The 13,959-nt window shown below is 41.7% G+C and overlaps 1 protein-coding gene across 1 annotated transcript in view; it reads right to left on the minus strand.

Moving 5' to 3' along the window:
- The window catches only part of KCNQ3 (potassium voltage-gated channel subfamily Q member 3), a 627,835-nt gene that overhangs the window by 382,563 nt on the left and 231,313 nt on the right, over window positions 1-13,959 (minus strand).

A 13,959-nucleotide genomic window follows, 5' to 3' on the forward strand; every position in this document is an offset into this window, starting at 1 on the left:
TAGAGGTCTATAAAATCATGAGAGGTCTAGAATGGGTAGATGTGAATCGGTTATTTACTCTTTCAGATAATAGAAGGACTAGGGGGCAAATCTTTTGAAACAACAACCTTTTTATGCGCATATAATTGTGTGTGAAACATAATGTATGCACATACTTTTGATGTTTATAAAATAATGAATACGCAAGTGTACACACGAAAATGCTAATTTTTACATACGTAGCATTTTGAAAATTCACCCCATAGAGCCCAATTTTATAACATAGTACTTAGGACTGACGTCATGTATACTTTATTTTTATATTCCGCAGCTTCCAAAGCAAATCTGTTCAGTACAGATTACAATCATAACACTCATAAAATATATTACATAAACCATTACAGAAGAAACATAAAAAGATAGCATAGCAAGATTGCATTGTCCCAAAGAATACAAGGACTTCCCAGGATATTCCTATTCAACAGCTTCTTAAGACTAGGGAGAGCTTGTCCATAAATCATCTTAATGCACTAGAGCAAAACCTTTAAATTGTATTCACAACTTTATCGGTAACCAGTGCAATTCCTTTAACTTAGGGGAACTCAGCAATTAACACCTCTCTAAATACTATAGCTTCACTAGTTCCTATAACTGTAAAAGCAAGGTCCCATCCCCCTTGGTACTCCAACTCCTTACAAACTCTGAAATCCAGATGTCATGAACGACACTGGCGTAAACATTATACTCCCTCTGCTTAAAACTCATATTTCACCTGTTTGAGGAAATATAAAAAGAAATAGACATTAGAGATGTGAATCGTGTCCTCGATCGTCTTAACGATCGATTTCGGCTGGGAGGGGGAGGGAATCGTATTGTTGCCGTTTGGGTGTGTAAACTATCGTGAAAAATCGTTAAAATCGTGAGCCGGCACACTAAACCCCCCAAAAACCCACCCCGACCCTTTAAATTAAATCCCCCCCCCTCCCGAACCCCCCCCCCCCAAATGCTTTAAATTACCTGGGGATCCGGCGGTGGTCCAGAACGGCGGCGGTCCGGAACGGCCCCCTCAATAGAATCGTGTTGTCTTCAGCCGGCGCCATTTTTCAAAATGGCCGCCGCAAAATGGCGGCGGCCATAGACAAAAACGATTCGACGGAGGAGGTCGTTCCGGACCCCCGCTGGACTTTTGGCAAGTCTTGTGGGGGTCAGGAGGCCCCCCCAAGCTGGCCAAAAGTTTCCTGGGAGTCCAGCGGGGTTCCGGGAGCGATTTCTTGCCGCGAATCGTTTTCGTACGGAAAATGGCGCCGGCAGGAGATCGAGTGCAGGAGGTCATTCAGCGGGGGTTCCGGCACCGGCTGAAGACAACACAATTCTATTGAGGGGGCCGTTCCGGACCGCCGCCGGATCCCCAGGTAATTTAAAGCATTGGGAGGGGGTTCGGGAGGGTGGGGGATTTAATTTAAAGGGTCGGGGGTGGGTTTTAGGGGGTTTTAGTGTGCCGGTTTTCCTGCCCTCCCCCTTCCCCCGATTTACGATTTTTTAACGATAAATCGGGGGAATTGGTATTGTATCATGGCCCTAATGATTTTTTGACGATTTAAAATATATCGGACGATATTTTAAATCGTCAAAAAACGATTCACATCCCTAATAGACATTGCTAAGAAAACTTATAACTACCGCCAATGGAAACCTTTCTGTTCAACAATGTAAAATCTTTAACTACTTCTCAATTGGATCTCTCTGAAGTTAACGATTCCCTTTGCAACCATATTGCAACCCACTTTCAATATAAAATCTCTATGATTACCAGTAGTTTTCTGTAACACTCCAGCCATCAGTCAATTCTCCTTCCTCTAATATGTAACTGGTCTGTTTCTCGCACATAAGTGCCTCAGCTATCACTCGCATTCTACATAAAGGCAAGATATTAACCTTTCCTTTCAACCTCTGCCCCAGCCAACTTCTAAAAGATTTAAGTGAACTTGCCAGCCCTTTTTTAAGCCACCTTGTAAACCAATCTTTAGGCTCTGGCATTTTCCCAGATTTACTAAAACGGACATCAATTAGCCCAATTCCCAAGAAAAAAAATGAGAACATTACAAACATTACCAATCTTTGTCCCATTGCATCTCTCACCTCTTTGGCTAAATTACTTGAATCTGTAGTTTTACATCAACTCTGAATATATCTGAAAACTCTCTTCCTCATCCAAACCAACATGGATTCTGCAAGGGCCACAGCACTGAGACATTACTACTTTCCTCTTTCGACACATTAATATTTATATTTATTTATATTTATATTTTAAATAAATATTTATATTTATATTAATACATTAATATTAATATTAATAACACATTTCGACACACCTACAAAAGCCACACGTCTCACCTCAACTAAAGAACGATCCTTCTCAACAGCAGGCCCAACTATCTGGAACAACATCCCAGCTGACCTCAGAATGGAACACTGCCTACTAACATTTAAGAAAAAACTTAAGGCCTGGCTTTTCCGCCAAGCCTTCTCAGATACCCATGACACACAATAGTCGACAGAACTTCCTTCAGGAGCAATGGATCTCCATATTACCCATGTCCAGAATAAGAGCCCCCTGACTCTGCTTTGTTTATACTAATAATTCCTCCGCTATCTCAAGCCTTTCCTTCCTTCCAGCAGCCTATGCTTCCAAGTTTAATTTCCCTGTTAAATGTAACTTTGTTTTTTCATGCTCAACCTATTGTTTTTGGTTACTGTTCTTGGTTCAGTTCCCCAATTCGATGTAAACCGATCTGATATGGTCTCTACCATGAAGGTCGGTATAGAAAAGTGTTAAATAAATAAATAAATAAATAAATAAATATGAGGATTTGGCACCAACACTGATTACACTGGTAAACAAAGTTTTTGTTTACTTCAGACTTTTTGGTGTTCCAAATAGATTTTTTGATGCTGATCACAGATATTACTTCAAAATTGGTACTACACGTAAGGTTTTTGAGAAACGGCCAATTTTGTGTTACAATAATTGTGAAATTTTAAAACAATCTTGCCTACATATATTTTCTTGCGTACATATATTTTCAGTAGTTTTTATGATTTTTAAAATTCATGTCACATTTTTGACAGCCATCAGCAACGTAACATGTAATAGAGACTAACTTTTTTTAAAATACACCAAGAAACTCTGCCTGGATCATGCCAGAACTAGCTCGGGCAAATCCCAGCTTAGCTGCAAGATTCCAACTTGTTTTCATGATGACGCAGCCTTATAAAAGCAGCAGGAATGAGCAGTCTCCTATGCAACGTCTGTTTATGGTCTTCTGCAAGGTACAGAACGTGTTGCATGGACAGCCTTCAAGAATGTTGTTTGTAACTTTCTAGGCAACTATAAGGCAGCAGACTATGTCGAACAGGTTGAAAATCTGCTTCAGGCATGCAAATTGATGAAGTGCAACATGTCATTGAAGACACATTTTCTTCATTCCCACTTGGACTTCTTCCCAGACAACCTTGGCGCTGTGAGTGATGAACATGGTGAAAGGTTTCATCAAGACATTGTCAAAATGGAGAAACAGTATCAAGGCAAGTGGAACCCCTCCATGCTGGGTGACTATTGTTGGACTATCATCCGTGAAGTGTCAGACAATGATTACAAACAAAAATCAGTGGCAAAATATTTTTAGTTTTAATTTCTGGTGCCAACATTGCCATTATAGCTTATGCCGCTACAGACACGTAACAATGCTTAATGTATATTGTACTTTTCTGGCAAACGGTACGTGATACAGACATAATAAATGCATATTTGTGTTTAGCTTGTTCAAATCTAATTGTTTCATGAAGGTTGTGGAGGAAACAAAATGTTCCCATAAATTTGTTTATCAGTGATATATCCTAGTACTTCTTGATATATCAGCCACTTTGACACACTTGACCATAAAATACTTCTTCATCGTTTACAATTCATTGGCACATCAGGCACTGTACTACATTGGTTCAGCTCACATTTATCTAATTGTCCACATCAGATTAACATTAGTCCTTACTCATCTGACTGGTACATACCTTCTTCCGGTGTACCTCAAGGTTCATCTCTTTCCGCTATTTTATTCAACATCTACCTAATACCATTCTGCCATCTTCTCAAATGTCTCAAAATTCAATTTAAGATCTATGCAGATGACATCTAGTTCTTTGTACCACATTCTATATCTTGGTCAAATATTCTCGCTACTGTATTCCTTCATATTAAAACAATTATATCATGGCTATCCCATAACCATCTCAAATTAAATACCTCCAAAACAGAAATTCTACACATATCAACCATTCCTCAGTCTACTTGCAGTCCTCCCTCACATCTATTTTTAGATGATTTACCAACCCCTATTGTTTCCAAAGCAAGTAATCTTGGAGTATTCCTTGATTCAAGCCTATGTCCCTCCGTATCTCCACCACAGTAAGAAACTCTTTTTACAAACTCCACATGCTAAAACATCTCTGACCTTTACTATTTGCCAATGATTTCTGTACTGTTCTCCAATAACTTATCCTTACAGGTATAGGCAACACCCTCTATCTTGGCCTTCATGAAAATGCACTTTGCCCTTTACAACTGATTCAAAATACAGCTGCACGTATCCTGACAGTTACCTCATGGAAAGAATACATAACCCCAATCCTACATTCATTACTTTGGCTTCCAGTCAAATACAGAATGAAATACAAAATTCTGTCCATTATACACAATCTAATCCATAACGACTCCTCAGCATGGCTATGCTCATTTCTTCGTATTTACCAACCCAGCATACAGTTGCGCTCCTTACATTAAAATCTCCTTGAAATTCCATCCATCCATCTAGCTAGACTAGACATTACTAGAAGATACGCTTTCTCTGTCGCCAGCCCCGTGCTTTGGAATGCAATCAAAGATCAACTAAGGCAAATAACATCACACAAAGCTTTTAAAAAAAATCTGAAGACATTCCTTTTCTTGGTGACCTTGAGCTCTCTTTCGACTCCTCAATAGGTACCGTTATACTCTGTCTCTGATTACCATATTTTGGAGCCTTCCTCTACCCTAGACCTCTGTTTTCTCTTTCCTAATTTCTGTACATGAAATTTTCCTGGTCTTATGTTTTTTAAAGTTATGTTTTTATGTTAATTTATTATGTATATAACAATTGTAAAAAATAAACAAACAAAAGAGAGGGAAAAGGATACAAATCCAATATAATAAATATAATACCCAAAAATTATTACACCAAAAACAACTTAACAATTGTAAGCCATTTTGACTTCTTTGTTGTAAAAACGGTATATAAACCATTTTAAATAAATAAATAAATAAATGATCCCTATTGCGCTCCTGCTCATGGGCCTAGACGCGAGCAGGCGCTTATCTACGTGGTTCGGAGTCGCCGGCGTTCCTTTTTCGTTCCAGGGCCAGGAGGCCGCAGTCGCTGCTCCCGCGGCCCGGAGGCCACGATGCCGCTCCCATCTCCATGGCAGGGGCCACTGACATCATCTTCTTCGCGGGCCAGGAGGCCGCAGTCCCCGGTGTCTTCCACAGCAGGGAGCCGCCCTTGGTCCTCCGTGTGTGGCAAGGAAGCCACCTCCCATGTTGGGGCCTGCTCAGCCCAGCTCCAGCACTTCTCAGTGGCAGCAGGCCGCTGTCCATGGTCCTGCACTTCCTGTTCCTGCTTCCCCTATGGGGCGAGGGCGCGTCTGCCTGGATTTAAAGGGCCAGTAGGGAGTGGTCCCTCTGGTCGCACCTGGAAATCCTCCCTGGGTATCTTCCTTCTCCAGCCCTACAAAAGTGCTCAGTTCTCAGTCTAATGTTGCCTTCGCTAGGAGCCAGTCCTCTTGGGAGCTTCTCTTCCTCAGGACTCCTTGTTCCTGCTCCTGCCTGGCGTTCCAGACTTCTTGGGATCCCTCTTCCTTCTGGTCTCTTCACTGGATGATTTGTGTTCCTGTCCTGATGTCCAGATGTCCGTGTCCTGATGCCCTCTGTCTCTGATGTTGGACCTTTTTCCTGGGCAGGCCCCGCTCCCCTTGTGGTCCGCGACCAGCCGGCTGGCTGTGTAGGGTGTGTAGGGGACAGTGTGGTCCACGACCAGCCTGGCTGGGCTGTGTAGGGTGCCTGAGGGTCCCTGCTCACCCGTCCACCTTCCCCGGGTTCTTAGACTCCCTGAGGGGCTGTTGTCCATCCTCCTCTCTGTGCTACTCTTCATCGAGTGTCCGTGAGTGATGGGAGGCCCTGCGCTCTCTTGAGAGCTCCAGACTTTTACTTCCATGATTTTAGCTTGTCTTGTCCTTGGATGTCCTGGTCTGGCTTCTCCTCTCTGTGGACAGTCCTCAGTCCAACTTCTCTGACCTGTTTCGCTGGGTCTACGAAGCTTAGTCCAAGACGGTTGCTGCACAGAGTTGCCCAGATTTGTCTTCATCCCGATTTTTAGCCTGTCTGAGTTCTCATCTGTTCCACGTTCCAAGTCTTTGTCTCATCTGTTCCAAGTTCAAAGCTCCAGTGTCTGAGTCTTCGTCACTTCGTGCTGTGCCAAGATGTCTTCGTTCGCCCTTGACCTCTGTCCAGCCCGTGCTTCTTGCCGTTACCCAGTGGCAGGTTCGAAAGGGCTTTGAGTGGTCAGAGGACCACTCAGAGACCACCATTGTGTTGGTGGCCACATGGAAGTGTGCAGATCCGGTGGAGGGTCAGGGCCTCCAGATTCCTCCTGTCCACCCAGAAGGGGCTCATCTCACCTGCCTCGGTGTTTCCTTGAAGCTCCTCTTCTGGTTCGCTGAGGTCCAAGCGCACACCACCATGTGTCCCATCGCGTCCCCACTCAACAATCCCTAACGTTTGCCCCAGTAATAACCCATGCAGGTGCATTCTGGATCAATTAAAATGCTCTCAAGAAGGCCTCAGGAACACCTAAATATAGTCCATTATAAGAATCAAGTTTGCTTATTACCAAATGTTTGAATTAGAGACCTAAAATCTGCTGGAATAATATAATACTTTAATCATCTTAATTTTAATTTATAAATTGCAGATTCTTTTCAGCCAGTTTAGAGTTTAATTGAACTCCCAAACTCTACGCATTCAAGATGATTGGAGTCTGAATATCTTCAAAGGTAAAAAACACAAGGTTCTGTGGTAAAGGTTCATTTGAAAGTAATAAAACAACTGTTTTATGCGTAATTAACTCAAAACTAATTTATTTTCAGCCATCCAACCTTTAATAACAGAGAAAATATGATTTATTAATTCAGATGGCATGCCACTGCCTGTATCACAGGGAACATAAAATTGTACACTGAGGGCTGGATTTTAAAAGGGTTATGTGCGTAAATCCTCAGGATTTATGAGTGCCGGGCCTATTTGCCACCGTGCCGGGGATCGTGCGCTGGCAGTCGGCCGGCACATGCAATTTACATCAGCCCCAGGGCTGAAGTAAATTTTGCAACAAGACCCAAAAAAAGAATAAGATAGGGGGGAAAGGGCGGGGGAGGTAGGGAATGGGGGAAGGCAGCGCGGCTCGGTGCGGACTCGGCGCATGCAAGGTGCAAAATTGTGCACCCCCTTGTGTGCGCTGACCCCCAATTTTATAACATGCACGCGCCTGCACGCACATGTTATAAAATCGGGCGTACATGTGCGTGCGCTGCTTTTAAAATCTACCCCTATCAGTATAAACAGTATAAATAATACCAAATAAATAAAACAGAAGTCAGGACAGAGCTTCAGGCATTCCTGAGTTCAAGGCATTCCATGAGGTACCTCGAATGCCCAGATGCACCTGGGTTTTTTCCTGTGTAAAAAAGATTTAAACCACCTTAAAACCATATCACCAGCACCCAATGAATGAAGATGCTTGAGCAATATCTCAGTTCAGACCATGTCAATAGCAGCACAAACATCCAGTTGCATGTTCCATCTCAATGTGACCAATATAGTCTCTGTACCATGCTGCTTTCTAAAACCAAATTATTGATCAACAAAAATATTCTGAGCGTCAATAAATAAAATTTAGTTGATACAATATCAATTTTTCTAGCAATATAGCCAAGGTAGAAAGGTTGGACAGAGGACGATAATTTGCTATAACATAAACTGAGAGACAAGGATTCTTTTGAACAGGGTGAATTGCTGTTGAGTGACTGTAGGCTTTCCCCCCTTGTTCTAGTTTAAAAGCTGCTCTCTCTTCTTTTAAAAGTTAGCGCCAGCAGCTTGATTCCCCTCAGGTTAAGGTGGAGCTTGTTCTTTCAGAAAAGCCTCCCCCTCTCCAAAAGGTTGCCCAGTACCTTTCAAAATGGAATCCCTCTTCCCTGCACCATCGTCAAATCCACGCATTGAGACTCCGGAGCTCTGCCTGCCTCTGAGGATTTGCGCGTGGAACAGGGAGCATTTCAGAAAATGCCACTGAAGAGGTTCTCGATTTAAGATATATTCCTAAATCCTAATTTTGGCTTCCAGAACCTCCCTCCCACATTTTTCTATATCGTTGGTGCCCAAGGGAAGTCTTCCCTCCCCAATTTTTTAAGGGTTTAATAAACATGTGAGCCAGTAAATATTGTGGGATGGATTTTAAAAGGGTTACACGCGTATGTCCCGGGGCTTGAAAAAAGGGGCAAGGCGTGGGCGGTCCGGGGCAGGGTGGGGGCATGGCCAGAGGCCTCCGTAGGGCCTCTAGGCCGGGGGATCACGCGCCGGCACTCAGATGGTGCGCACAACCTACGCCTGCCTGCAGGCAGGCGCAACTTCTTTAACAAAGGTGAGGTGGGGTTTTAGGTAGGGCTGGGTGGCGGGTTAGGTAGGGGAAGGGAGGGGAAGGTGGGAGGCAGAAGGAAAGTTCCCTCTGAGGCTGCTCCGATTTTGGTGTGCACCCTCTTGCGCGCGCTGACTCCGGATTTTATAACATGCGTGCAGCTGCGTGTGCATGTTATAAAATCGGGTGTAGATTTGTGCGCACCGGGTTGTGCGCACAAATCTATGCCCATGTGTAACTCTTAAAATCCGGTCCTGTGTATTTGGGTTGTCAGAAGGAGGTTGACAAAGTCCTTTGTGAGAGACTCCCTGATAAAATTTAAAAGTCATGGGACAGAATGCAATGTCCTCTTGTGGATTGTGAACTGGTTAAAAGAAAGGAAACAGAATAGAATTAAATGGTCAGTTTTCTCAGTGGAGTGCGCCAGTGAAGTGCCCCAGGATTTGGACTGGGACTGGTGCTTTTTAATACATTTATAAATAACCTGGAAAAAAGAATAGTGAGGGAAGTGATCAAATTTGCAGATGGCTCAAAAATTTTCAAGCAGATAGCAAGAAATTTCAGGAGGACCTTATAAGACAGGGACATGTGTAATGTGATGTACATAGGTAAAAGTTACCCAAACTATAGTTTCACGATGTTTTCCAAACTAGAAGTCACCACCCTGGAAAAGGGTCTAGAAGTCATCAAGGACAATACATTAAAATCCTTGACACAGGGGGAATCTAAGATGGCCGCCACATGAGAAGGGTGGTGAAATCGCTCTCTCCCTGATTTTCTTAGAAATTCTTTAAAAAAAAAAAAAAGCCGCATTCAAAAAGAAAAGCAAGGCTTAGAGAAGTTCTTACCTCGTCATCACCGGTACTGGAACATGGACAGCAGAGGATTGAATCCTTTTTTGCCACCGAGGGAGAAAGAGAAATGCCAGTTGAGGAGGCCGCAGCAACTGTTGACGATGGGCAGACACCTGCATTGCTGGCCAATAAGATTACTCTTAGTCCCGGCGCACCTGAGACCCCCCCATCTCCAGTCTCACCAGAAACTGCGACCAAAGGGGTAAGAACTCAAGGACTTTATTCTTCATATGGGGCACCCAATGGAGAGGGTCGAGGTGCCGATTTTAAGAACTTTGGAGTGAGTCACTTGTCCAGAAGCAGTGAGCTGGGGGAAATGAATGCAATCGATGAGGTGGTGAGAGGGAATATGGCAGGAAGGGAGATGAAGGCACAGAAACCCTTGTTGGAAATGCTTGTTCCGATGGAAAAACCTCCCGTTATAACCATGGACTCTTTATGGTATGCAATGAAAAGCCTTGAAAATGCAGTTTTGAATTTGACTAAAATAACACTCGATTCAAATGAAAGGTTTTTGAATATTGAAAAAGAAATGAGTCTACAAGCAACTAGAAACCAGCAGATTCAATCACGAGTGGAGAAAATTGAGAATGTTCAAACAAAGATATTAAGAGTGGAAGATGTAAATTTGAAAAAGCTTGAAAGCATAGAAAATCAATTAAAGTATTTAAATTTATGTATTCTAAACTTCCCCCACATTAAAGAAATTTCTGCATATGAGTTGTTTAAAACTTATATGATTAAAGTTTTAAAAATACCTGCTGAAGGACTACCAGTAATATCTAGACTCTATTATCTCCCAGAGGGAGGGAGTAAAATAGAAGGAAACACGTAAAAGGAGAAGGAGAATAAACTAAATCTGACTGAAATCTTAGAAATGTCGACTGATTTTGAGGTATATAAAAGAATGACTTTGTTCCTGTCTTGTACTTTTGCAGCAGATAGAGAACTGATTATGAAGAGATTCATTTTATTTATTTATTTATTTATAATTTTTATATACCGACATTCTTGATAAAAAATATCAAATCAAATCGGTTTACATTGAAACAGAACAGTCGCAGCTGTGGCGTTACATTGAAACAAGTCGTCTAATCATTAAATAGCAGGTGAATATAGAAAAAAATAATTATAAATAAGCATTTATAAATAAAACTATTATAGATAACAGTTGAATATAAATAAACAGGTCGTCAAAAAAACGAATGACAAATATAATGGGGAGGCATAAACAGTGGAAAGCGATAGATAAAGTAAGGCATCTAATAAATAAATATTGCTATGGGTAAGTGGAATAGAAAGGGCGTGGTGGGGCCCAGAGGAATCGGGTGGCCATGAGGAAGGAGAGGGTTGAGAAGCTCAGGCCAAAAGATGGATTGAGAAGATCTGGTTGAAGGATGGTGGAGAGGAAGAGCGAGGAGGGGGTGGGATGAGTGGCATTAAATCAGGATCGGGGATTATGCTAGAGAGGTTGAGTCTCTCTACGGATTGAGTGATATGCTAGAGAGGTTGAGTCTCTCTACGGTTCAGTTTAGTCCATTGACCAGTGTCTCCCTAATGTCCTTTGACCAGTGTCCGAATGATCTCGAGCCTCCGGAAAGGCTTGTCTGAAGAGCCAAGTTTTGAGGTGTTTCTTGAATGTTTGAAGACACGGTTCTTGTCTCAGCTCCGGAGGAAGCGAGTTCCAAAGGGTGGGCCTGGCTGTAGAAAAGGCGCGTTTTCTTAAAGTGGTTTTGATCGGAGGTGCGTATAGAGATCCTTTGTAGGCATTTCTGATTGGTCTGGTAGATGTGTGTGTGCGAAGTTGAAAGCTTAGCTTGAGAGGAGCAATGCCGTGAATGTCCTTGTGGATCATCAACAGTGTTTTGAAGGTGATCCTGGATTTTAGAGGGAGCCAGTGCAGGCCTTGTAGTGTGGGTGTAATGTGGGCTCTTTTGTTTGAGTTAGTGAGTAGTCTAGCCGCAGCATTTTGGACCATCTGAAGGGGTTTAATAGTTATTGCAGGGAGACCTAAGAGCAGAGAATTGCAATAATCTAATTTTGTAAGGATGATAGATTGTACTACTAGTCTGAAGTCGCTGAAATGCAGGAGAGGTTTCAGATTTTTGAGAACTTGAAGTTTAAAGAAACATTCTTTAGTTGTGTTGAGGATGAACAATTTTAAATTGAATAGGTTATCGAGCCGAACCCCAAGGTCTCTGACAGAGGGGGAGTGGTTAATGGTTGTTTTTGCAAATTGAGATGCACTTTGCGAGTTGAGGAGATTGTGGTTTTCATCTGGAGAGATGACGAGGATTTCGGTCTTATTTGAGTTAAGGATAAGGTTCAGGCTGGTGAGCAGGTTATTGATGGATTGTAGACAGCAGTTCCAATGTGCCCAGGTTTTTTGCAGGGATTCAGTGATTGGAAGAAGGATTTGGACATCATGGGCGAAAATATAGTATTTTAGTTTGAGGTTAGAGAGTAGATGGCAGAGAGGCAGCAGATAAGTGTTAAAAAGCATGGGAGAGAGGGATGATCCTTGTGGGACTCCCAGGTTTGATTTGATTGGGAGGGATTCTTTATTATTGATTCTGACCTTGTAGAATCTATTTTCAAGGAATGATTTAAACCATCCATGAGCCTCTCCTTGAACGCCGATATCTGATAGGTGTTCCAGTAGAATAGAATGACTGACCATATCGAAGGCGGCGGATAGGTCGAGAAGAGCGAGAAGAGCGAGAAGGTAAGGTTGTTTTTTTTCCAGATTGAGAAGGATGGTGTCGGATAGGGATAAAAGTAAAGCTTCAGTGTTTTGTGATTTTCTGAATCACAACTGGAATGGGGAGAGAATGTTGTTCTCCTCAAGGTAGTCGGACAGTTGTTTATTTACAATTATTTCCATCACTCTAGAGATCAGGGGAAGATTGGCTATTGGTCGGAAGTTAGCGGGGTCAGATGTTGGAAGGTTGGGTTTTTTTAGTAAAGGTTTTAAGATGGCTAGTTTTAATTGGTCAGGAAACTTGCCTTGGGTTAAGGAGCAGTTTATGATGTCTGCTAACGATTTAGAAATGATGTTAGGAATGGATAGAAGAAGATTAGAGGTATTGCGTCCAACGGGTGAGAAGAGGGTTTTAGCTTTTTTAGAATGCCTTCGATCTCCATTGAGGAAGGGGTCTCAAAAGATGTAAGGTTATAATCCCTGGTGGGAGATGGAGTGCTGGATGGAAGGGTTGATGGTTGAACTGTGGAGATAGGCTTGAAGAGGTTGGTTATCTTCTTGTCAAAGTAAATAGCGAGTTCTGTAGCTTTGTTGGATGCTTGCTCGTCAGGGATGGAAGGGGGCGAGGGTTTAGTAAGAGATGAAATGACGGAGAATAAGGCTTTGGAATCGAATGAGAAGTTGTGAATTTTTTTTGCAAAGAAGTCTTTTTTGGCTTTGAGGATGTAATATAGTATGTAATATAGTAATATATTAATATAGTAATATATTAATATAGTAATATAGTTCAGATCGATTCATGCGGAATCGATCTGAACTATATTATGGGAAAAATAGATATATATCACGTATAACTCAAGAAAAAAGAAAAAAGTTATCATCTTTAAAATCAGATGTGATATATCCCTCTAAATGCATTATAAGATATCAAAATGCTAAGTATATTTTTCTTGAACCGATCCAGTTACAAGGTTTTCTAGTTCCATCAAACCCATAATGTTCTGCCATGTAATGGTGCCAGTTAAAGTTTCTCTTTATCTCATGCAGCGATACCATTTCTTATGATAATATTAAAGTTCTTTTTCTTATCCGCTTGTAAAAGATTCCCCCCTAAGGATTTCTTAGAAAAGCAGTTATGAATATATGTTTAGTTAAAATTGAGTGAACTTTAGAATTGTTTAAAGTAAAATAATATCTGTGCACTGTAAATGTTCATTATGTATGAATATTGAAAAATTTAATAAATAGTAAACTGCAAAAAAAAAAAAAAAATCCTTGACACAGTGTGCAGTGGCAGCCAAAAGCAAACCAAATAATAGGAATTATTAGGAAAGGAATGAAAAATAAAATGGAAGAATATCATAATAGCTCTATATCGCTCCATGGTGTGATTCTGTATGCAATTCTGGTTGCCACATCTCAAAAAATATTTAGCAAACCTGGAAAGGGTTCAGAGTAGGGTAACCAAAATGATAATGAGAATGCAATAATTCCCCTATGAGGAAAGGCTTAATAGGTTAAGGTTCTTCAGCGTGGAGAAGAAATAGCTGAGAAGAAATATGATAGAGGTCTATGAAATCATGAGTTTCATGTGAATCAGTTGTTTACGCTTTCAAAAAAATATAAAGCCCAGGGGGAATGCCATGAAGTT

The sequence above is a fragment of the Rhinatrema bivittatum genome, chromosome 2 (assembly GCF_901001135.1).
Source record: "Rhinatrema bivittatum chromosome 2, aRhiBiv1.1, whole genome shotgun sequence".
Classification (NCBI taxonomy): Eukaryota; Metazoa; Chordata; class Amphibia; order Gymnophiona; family Rhinatrematidae; genus Rhinatrema; species Rhinatrema bivittatum.